Source organism: Anopheles ziemanni, chromosome 2 (assembly GCF_943734765.1).
Source record: "Anopheles ziemanni chromosome 2, idAnoZiCoDA_A2_x.2, whole genome shotgun sequence".
In the NCBI taxonomy this organism is placed as follows: Eukaryota; Metazoa; Arthropoda; class Insecta; order Diptera; family Culicidae; genus Anopheles; species Anopheles ziemanni.
The window spans coordinates 46,573,512-46,584,026 of NC_080705.1; positions in this window are offsets into that span (position 1 = coordinate 46,573,512).

Below are 10,515 nucleotides of genomic sequence, written 5' to 3' on the forward strand. Positions count from 1 at the left end.
GGGAAGACAACAAAATAGTCGAGAGAGTGTTTTCACTCAGTTGGGTGTAACCAAGTAAATTGCTTGGAGAAATGGAGAAAGCAATGTATAAGCAACTTGTTTATATCGTTCTCCTAAATATACGGATTAAACACAACAATCATAAAAATAATATCGTAACAATAACATCGTATTGCAAGCCAAGTAAATTGTCTTGTTTGCAGTACCAAATGAGATGTCATCACACCATATGGTATGATTGGCTGTCAATTTATTCGTTTTTTAACGCACACCACAGTGTTAATATGTTAATATGTATTGTTATTGGTAGGTTCACCCATGTTGTAAGTTCAACTGTCCTGCCTGCTGTATCTCACTGTCGACTTTTAGTTTTTATTAGCATTTCACGGCTGCACAGGTTTTGCTGCCTTCTGCTTTTATATATCTGTACATTCAACTTTTACTTTCAATCCGAAACCAGTTTGCGTGAGAAGTCAATTTATTCTGTTGCCTTTCATTTATTCTCATCGTTTCTGTTATTCTGTTATGTTTTTTCGTGTTATACAGTCCTACCAGTTTTTACATTTACCGTATGGTTCAGAGCCTAGTATAGTTTTGGAAATTTCAAAATGTTGAATAGTGGTGCTTATACCAATAGTGGTTGTATTGGAAAATATATATAATAGCTCTACGATGTAGTCAAAACAATAACGATCTTTGTGCTTGTGCGACATCTTCCTTGTTCTTCTACGGAGTGTTAAAAGATAAAACTTCTAAATCACTACAAAAACATTGCTCTATGAGACCAATACTTTGGTCTATGACTTACCAAACTTAACATTAACTTTGCTATTCTGTTTGTAATATGCTTCAAAAATAAATTAGAGTAAAAATATATTCAGTTTTGTTTTCTTTTTTTCTGTACTACCACCACTATGAGCACATGGTACCACAATTATAGGAACCATACTACTATTATAGGAACAACCGGCTAGAAAGAAAAAAAAAGTTTTTTTCGTATGTATTTTAATATACACTGTGAAAATGTATGCTTTCAGAAGAAAAATTGTCTTCTTCTTCTTGGCGTAACGACCTCTTGGTCATGCCTGCCCCCGTTAAGGGCTTACGAGACTTGTTTCCCTATTGTACGTGGATAGTCAGTCCTCTCGTACAGGGGAGGGTCCGGTACGTTTTTCGCATATACCGTACTTATATGTGGAACTCTAATATCTTCCCTGTATCTTAGGGGCCGCAAAGAGGCAGAAACATTTAGTTTTTCTAACAGTAATGGAGCGTCAATCTCGTTATTCAATTCTTTTGTTACGAACGAATTGATACTTTATACTTGCTAGTTACCTACCAACTTTATAATGTCAACTGTTACGATTCTGATTTCAACTGACAAAATTATAATAGACATGATCGCGTTATAAAATCAACTGATGCAGTTGGAATATCTTGTGCTGCAGTTAGAATAAATACTGCTACTGTTATGATACCATCTGAAAACCCCTGTAATATTGAATAACGATCAAGATAATATTTATTTTCGAATTTAGTGAACCCGATTGGTGAACCCGATACGCCGATTTGTCTATAGTGTATCTATTAAAACTACGGAAAATGGCGCCCCAGTAACAAAGATTAATTCTAGTATCGAGCGAAAGAGTAAGAGTTTGGATATTAAACACAGTTTGAAAATATTTATTGGGGAATCTTGGTCATTGTCAAAGTAAGAAACGAAGGCATGAATTTTTATATTTCGATTGAGGCCCGCGTAAGCGGCAATTAACATGAACGAGTTGTGCCTGAAGAACTGCTATGGATAAATCTTAAATAATCTATAAACACACGTGTTCATCGATATCTTACCAATTACTACTCCACGCTCATTAAAATGTTTCCTTTAATAAGAACTATTCAATTCGATAGTTACAAACTACAAGGAACAATCCGAGATTATTAATGTATTTTAAATAGATAGATTTGCTGATAAAGAAGTTCCTTTGATGAAGCTGATGTGTTTTACTTGTTTTGTATGTGCATCTCCGAGGCTGCCTTGTGATTGCCAACATAAACTCTAAACCACTGTTGAGCTTAGATACAACGTTTCGTTTTAATGAGATGAAATAATTTCTGTAAAATAAAAGATCGCCGATCATGCCCCCTTGTGTAACAACTGTATTAGGTCATACTCACCCTAAGGTTTTGGTAAATATTTGAATTCGTATTGCTCGCGAGTGGAAATTACACTTTTATGAACATTATAGTGTACATAAACAAACAATTAATTAATACTGTTAATAATCCAATAGGTTTCTCTTTATAGATCGACTATGACTTTACCAGCCCAATTTATAAACATATCTCCCGATTCATTTTGCTTAAAATTAATTCAGTGAAATAAAAGTGCCTCGGCTTACTGTAACGCATCTTTGATTTAATCGTTTACGTTTAACCGTTGACATAACAGTAAAAACTTACTTCTCATATTTGTTTTGATGATGTCGTTGACAGGATTAATTACTAATAGAGTTGTGTAATTCAGAATCAAATTTTTGAATCTAAATGATTTTTTGCGTTTTAGAGATTCATGAATCTTTCAATGAGAGATTTATGAATCCTACAGATTTATCAACTAATGAAAATTGATGTGCAAAAAATGAGTAGAGAGACTCCTCTTTTTTGTCGTATGATCCACGCCAATGCAAGAATCATGGAGATTCGTGAAAGATACATGAAAGATTTGTGAATATTCATTTAGGTTTCGAAATATACATTAACATATCCAGTTTCGATTCATGATTCCATCTGAATGAATCTTAGGTGAAAGATTCATATGAATAAATCCCGCCAAAAGATTCATAAGGCACAACGCAATTTACTACCAAACAGCATCCAGGAATTAATTCCGAACTTCTAATACTTGCACTCTGTTCATAGCTAGCGAAGGCAGAATATTTCTGTTTGAAAACTTGTCCTCTGCTAGGTAATTTCGACCTACCCTATATTTTCCAATGAATTTACCCACCCCTGTAGGGCTGCCAGTACCTTCCTTGGCGTTATTGTTGTAGGTCGTTCTCTGTTACATAACGCACGCCACCTCTCCAGGGAAGCATGCATGCAACGCGCACTCGGTAAATGGCAACTTGTTTTTTCCCCTCCAGCAGCACATTCACTCACTGGCGTACAAGCTTGCTCCCGCATTTGTGGGTCGCATGGACGACGAAGGGGGTGCGGCCTCGGTCGACGGGGTATCCGAAGGCAACAAGGGAGTGTAAGACTCCACAGTTGGGAGATGTAGGGAATGCGAGAAAATCAGAGAGTTGGCAGTCGAGTTCAAGAGAAGCCGGCCGAGATGAAATGCTAAGGGTTGCTGCAGTATATGTTACTAGTTGGTAACGGCACATAGTACAACCAGTGTAGGTTGGCACTCCTACGTACCAAAACTAATGCCTAATGGATGCAACTTTTGTCATTTTTTTTTAAAGTTTTTTTTTCGTTACGATTCTTTGAGCGGGTGTACTGTATCTCGGTTGCCTCTGATTAACTTAAGGCTGCTTTCGTCTTTTTAATTCCCTTTTATGTGGAATCGAATGGCATCACGTCGCTTCACGAGCGAACAGCTGAATATATGCAAGACATAGAGATAGAATAGGAACGGAGGAAAGAGGTAAAGAAACAAATAAATTTCCGCTATAGTCATTTCAACCACTGGTGTGATTACGCTTCGATGCAATGCTATTGGAAACGGCTTCGATTCCTTCCACTAAAAAATCGGTTTGAAATTCTAATTAATTTTCAACTTCGTGTCACGTTCGACGACTTGTTGTTGCGCGAAAAAGGCGCGAGATGCGAATCTGAAAGTTCATTTTTTGAATATAGACGGGAAGGAATCAAACGACAAAGAATATTGAATAGCTAATGCGGCTGGGGGTGGCAAAAACAATTCTCTATGCGCAACAGCATCCCGCCCGAGTGAGTGGCTTTTTTCGAATTGACAATTCAATGAGTTTTGCAAATGATTGCTGAATGTTTTATTTTTTATTTTTTATAGGTCCGGTAGTTAAATACCGAGATTGAACTTCGAAACTACCCTGGAAGTTGAAATGGTTCATTAGCATTTCTACTATTGTGCTCTTTTCGTTTGTCGTAACTTTAGATTATTTAGAAACAATTTCTTAGATCAGTAGTCTCGAAAGGGTGGTTTTCGATCGCACTTACTACTGATTAACTGAGAAAAAGTTTATTACGGGTACATGCAGGTGTGCCATTGGAGATGCACCAAATATCGCATTGTTCTGTGACTCATGTGCTATAAAGTTACTAAAAACTGATGCCAGGCATAAACAAACAGTCATAGAACATAACAGAAATAACATCAAATACCAAAAACTTTTGAAAATTTGTTTATTTGTTTATTTAGAGTGTAAACTCAACGGACAGATAAAGTCCCAATGAGTAATTAAATCTATCTTAAACGCGACAAAACAAAATACATACTTCTTATACAAAATTTGGGTCCGTTGTCAGGCGCATCTTAAAAGTATTAATGTTATCACAAAAATTGAAGGCGTAGTAAGCTCTATTGAAAGTGTAGCTCATAGCGGTCATTGGAGCGAACTGGCCATAGCGCGTACTATTGGCGGTTGTTCTTAGGACTTCCGAGGTGCGGAGCTGTCTAGAGGGAGCATTAAAGTTAATTAGTTCCAGAAGATTGGGGGCGTCAATCTCACCCTGAATCAGTTTGCCAATAAAAACTGCCTGTTGTACTAGTCGTCGTTTTTTTGAAGTTTGTAGTCCTAGAAGTAGGCAGCGCGAGTTATAAGAAGGTATTGAATCTGAATCTCGCCAAGGGAGCGATCGTATTGCCAACCTTGTGAACCTTTTCTGAATCATTTCAATTCTATCGTGCCAATAGTTAAAGTGCGGGAACCAAATTACACTATTGAATTCTAGACTAGAGCGAACTAAGCTAACATATAACGTTTTGAGACACATTGGGTCATCGAACTCTTTGGCGTTCCTAATGACAATAGTTCAGCAAACCACGTATTGAACCTGGAATAAGTGTTGCTTGGCCGACAAAATTATGACCGATTTTAAAACTCTCTTTTTGCACAAGCTTCGTAGAAAGATAAACAAAGAAGATGTGATAAGCCAAATTCATTGGCTATTCTAAATACTCTAAAATTGACCGCAAAGGCAGACAAGTGTTCTTTTTTCAGGTGTGGTACTTACCGATTTGCACACTGTATATTTAAAATCGTCCAGATTATTCTAAAAAGTGCTCAAGACAAAGTGGCACTCAGGAGTGTTTGGTGAATTTAGCATTTAAAGTAGCATTGAACCAAACAATCAAATGTGGATTGGAAATAGTTTTCATTAATACCTTGTTGTCTGTATATGTGTTTGCTTTGAAAAAAGTATGAAAAGCGACAAAAATATTAAGAATCAGAAGACTGTGGCGAATGGTCGTTATTATGTGAATTATGTGAAATATTTGCCCCAACGTTACTTCTTTGAATCCAAAACATCTAACAACATTTCGAATCCGCTATACAAACTCCAGTAACTGAGTGGTTCCATTAGACAGTACGATTGAGTGAAGCGAGCGCGAAAGCGAGATGCACTGTTCTGATGCTTTTCTGATGCTAGGCTTAGATAGCAATATACGTAGCAGCAAATGCGAAAGCGAGATGCACTGTTCTGACACTTTTCTTACACTTAGATAGCAATATAGCAACGAACGAGCGAAGCGAGCGCGAAAGCGAGATGCACTGCAGCATATCGGTTTTCCCACGCGTTCTGCTTTTGCTAAGAATACTAAGGATGAAGGGGAAATTTTTGTTGCGCTCTGATCGGGTGAACGATTTGATGATCGAGTTTTTGGTAGTCGAGAGGTTACTTTGATTAACGATGGTTACTTTGCCGGAAAATAAAACAAAGCAAAGCGGAAATCTGCAGTCATAGTTCGATTCAAAGTTTGTAATAGGGTGGAAATGAAACGATTTCGTGATTATGGAACCATTTTTTTTCAAACATTGCATTTACTTTTGGGAAAGGTGGTGCTTCAACGTGATGAAAATAACAAGCGCAGAATAAAATTAAATTAATTAAATTAATAAAAATAAAACTACATCCATAAGGTTGGGCCCTGTAAATTGGCCGTGTTACCGGGCCCTGTAAACGGAACCTGTCAACGGGCCGTATTACCGGGCCATGTAAACGGGTCCTGTAACCGGGCCCTGTAAACTTGCGGTGTTACCGGGCCATGTAAACGGGCCCTGTAAACATACACTGTAACCGGGTCCTGTAACTGGATCGTGAAACCGGGCCGTTTTACCTAGTCTTATTATAAAAAATCCTTAACGTCACGCTGCAAATCCTAACGCTGCTCCTACTTGGATAAAGTGACGCACTAAAATCGATGCAAAACCACATATTTGTATGGAAATTCTCTAAACGCTCATCCCATTGCATTGCATTGATCGCCATAGCAATCAGTTTGCTTGGGGAAAATGGAAGGATCGCTATAGCAACCACACTTGACCTGGGGAAACGCGCTCTATATTTTGGAAAATAAAAAGAATAACCACGGAAAATGAAAAGAATGTGTTCTATTGATCAGACATATCAAGGAAACACCGGATGAATCTTTCAACATGATTCTAAAAAATGTGCACCAAATCCGTGTTCAATATGCACGGGCAACCTGGTTCAGCTCGATTCAATCACTTTTGCTGTGTTTTCGAAAGGTTCAAACAAGCGCGAAAGGTCACAAAAAAGAAGAAAAAACACTTAAAAATAAGCACATATGACATAGATTTCGCACAAAACACTATCACTGAAACAAAAACACAGTCACAAAAAACTCACCAAACACTAATTCTATTGCATTATATTTTTAAATTCAACGGTTTTTAAATTGAGATCGTTAAAAGAGCACAATTGCACAGGTCCAATGACGGGAATTTTAAATCGCGTTCAATTGAACATGCGTTCCACAGTGGCCTGGAACTTTACACGAACGAATGAAAGAAAGTGGTATTTGGTAGGCACTTTGAAGCAAATATATTTTTTTTATTCAGTTGGTTTGTTATGGGACAGTGGGACAACCATTCTGTCCGTATGGCTTGATTAGTACCATTTTATCAACAGCGGGAGTCAGAAAATCACAGGAGAACATTATATTTCTCGCCTGATTTTAAAGTTGATCACATTTTTCCTTGAAATGATTGTACATAATTTTTTCAAACAAAATTAAGCACGGTATTTAAAATATGCAATGGTCTGCAGATTATCTTACTCATACCGCATTTACAAAATGGGCGAAATTAGTAGGAATCGATAACATATCCTTCATTGAAAGAAGAGGGTCTCATACTTCATTGAAATAGGTTACATTAGACTGTTACGTATGGCTTGGTGACAGCTTCTGAGTTTTAACCGGGTTACAACACAATCCTTAGGTCAAGCTTCTAATGCCATAAGCCCATGGAGCAAAGCTTCCTATTGGGACAATGCTCTTCCAACCGGCATGAGGTTTTGAGGAGATGCAGCGTTTGATCTATTGAATCTACCATGTTCACTTTATTAGATCTTCTAAATTATGCAAAATTAAAATTGTTCCTTTGCAATTAACCTGTATTTCCCGGGTACCCCATATCTACCGGGACTATTTGTCGACACATTAGACAATTCATGGTGCTTGGCAAATAACAGGCATTGGCCTGTTATTTTTCTTTGACTGAATTTGGCTGTATGATAGTCAGAAAATTATTGTATCCGGACAATGTAAAACACATCCCTCAAGTAAAGTCTGCAGTGATCAAAAATTCTTCTGTTTGGCCCGATAAATGTTTCATTACCATTCGGCCATGCCGGGATTTAGATTAGCCTCTCATAGTTTAATACAGGTTAAATCTTCTAACTGAGTTAAGGCTTTGATTTACTGAATTTGCCACAATTTTACCAGATTCTAATGCAAATTCTTTCATCAACATGGGCCCGTGTAACCGGGCCTTTATACCTTTTTTTTATGTGACACGATATCCTCTAGTGGGACAAGGCCTCTCTCCAAAGAGAGTTTGTGTGCCCGAAAGACGGTATATTATAGATCGGTGGTCAGCCGTTCGTAATACCGGAGGGTGCCAGACTCGAGATTCGATCCCACACCTGTGGTGTGGTGTTTCCTCGCGCTACCGCTGCGCCATGGGCCTTTATACCTAGTATCATATAAAATTTCCTGCAAGTGATCAGCGATACGAGCCGTATCATCAGCCGAACGAGGACAATTTTGTCTCCATTGTGGTCCAGAAAGTAAGTTTCCTAAATTCCCGTCTTGGACGTTAAGCATTCATGAAGTCGAAAGAGTCATGAAAACAGAAGGCAAGAAAGATGGCTAGATTCGAAGTAGAACGCAAACATACTGATGAAGAAAAGGAAAAAGCCCAGACGAGAGTTAGACCAGACCAGTCAGAAAAAAAGACTCGCAAGGAACTAATTTTTCGCATATAAAAAAAGGAATCAAGAAGAGGGAAAGGAAAAGGATTTAAATTTGAGGTTGGCGAACATGAAAAAGAAAGAACCGATTGGAGAAGCGAAAGATAATTGAAGAAAACCGAAAAAAAACGTTTGAAAGTGATCACCGACAGTGAGGATTCGTACGGCGCACGGTCCTGAGGATTGAGAGCCGCGCGAGGACGGCCTTAGTCGGTCGTTTCGTTCGGATCTGTCAACCAGGTCACTGTCTGCAGCGATGGTGCGAGGCATTCTTTGCGCAATGAAACCAAAGCAGCGAATGAAGAAAGGGGGGAAGAAAAACAAAGAAAAACGGCAGCCACATAGAGAATGTATGACCTTGAAAAGTTTATGTATACCGCGAAAGTCTGGTGCAGATTTCAACGTGCGTGCGTATATATGACTATGTGTGTGTTGATTTTTGCATGAACAAGAGAAGACGGACGAGGAGGATCGATCTGATGGATAGGGGTTTGTGTACGTTGCACGTTGCAGCCTTAATGCCTGCACGTTGGAGTTCTTGGGATGGAGAACATGCGAAAGGATCAGCTTGCTGTCGAAATGGTGATGAAAATAAAGAATCCGTGACAGAATAAAGTAATCACCGAATGCGATTGTTATGTCAAACTATTTAAAATTGTTTTAACGGGTAAAATACAAACGTATTGTTGTTTTATGTGTTTAAAGCCTTCTTTAATCATACTATTTTTTGTAGTAAGTGGTTGTATGCCATTGCCTTCGACGTATGACTACGATGACTTATCAATTTGATCATATGTTTAGGTTAGCCGGTGGAACTCTATCGTACCCGAAAACTTACCTTTTAGCATGAGTTTTTTTATATATTCGATTAATATGTTGCTTTCAATCGAAATATGACAATATCTTTTAATACATTAAGGTTAAAAAATGTTGATAAAAATGTGCTCAGCAAAAGTCAGGATCTAAATATTCTGTGGTGTCTTATATTCTGTGGTGTCTTATATTCTGTGGTGTCTTATCAAAGGCTTTAAAAGAACAGAAAATAAAGAATGCAGAGATTGCAAGTGATAACTGTGGTGGTAAAACGAAGCAATGGTATGTTTTTTGGCGCTCAGAATCTCCAGTCTGGGTTGAGCGAATTTCATAGTCTGGCAAGTTTCAATCATAAGAACACAAGGGTCCACCGTAACTAATCGCATTGAATGCTATCCCGAAAAAATGATGCATGGCTTGTTGTACAAAAAAGAAAACCGCGAACGAGCGAAAGCCAGCGATGGAGCTGGATGGTCAAGAAGGGTGAAGAAGCGAGGAAACCAGAGATGAAAAGATGATCGTGTGTGTAATGAACGTATAAACCGGTTAATAGGTTACCACAGGATTGACTTGCATTCGACCTGATGACGATTTCTCCGCCGCGCCTACAGACTCCTTGGGACAGACGAGGCTGTCTAATCGCAGCACGGAATCGAAGGAAAACTCTATTCCCTTCCCTTCGTCAGCTGAAGTGGTCCATTTCAAGGGCCCACACTGGTGTGCGTGATAAAACCATAAGAAAGGAAATCGCAAATTCACGCGGTCCAGGGAAATGCGCTAGCCGATAAAAAAGTGGTGCCCTTTTCCTGTCCCGTGTGAGACGTCACGTGTGTGTGTGAGTATGTGTGTGCACGCGCGCGCGTATGTGTGTGTAAGCGTGTGCGCGACTTTGTGTGTGCGACTGTGTGTATCGATACTTCACTAAAGGGGTACGCGGTAGCCGTATTCGGCGAGTGTGACCTTGAACGATTCACTTTGCAATGTAGGTTTACGAGCATCAAAACCAATCTGGTTTGCTTTCGGTTGCCTGTTGGTGAAAAAAGAAATGACTCCGTTAAAAGGGAGCATAAATAAAAAAGGAAAGCTTCCAACAGTTCATGCAGATCTCATCACTCACACACGAAACAACGTCACAGTAAACGGTGGACGGTTTGTTAGAAAGAGTTCGGTTAGCCGAAAATTAAGGTGAAAGGACGTCGTTTACGAAGCCGCAAGCAA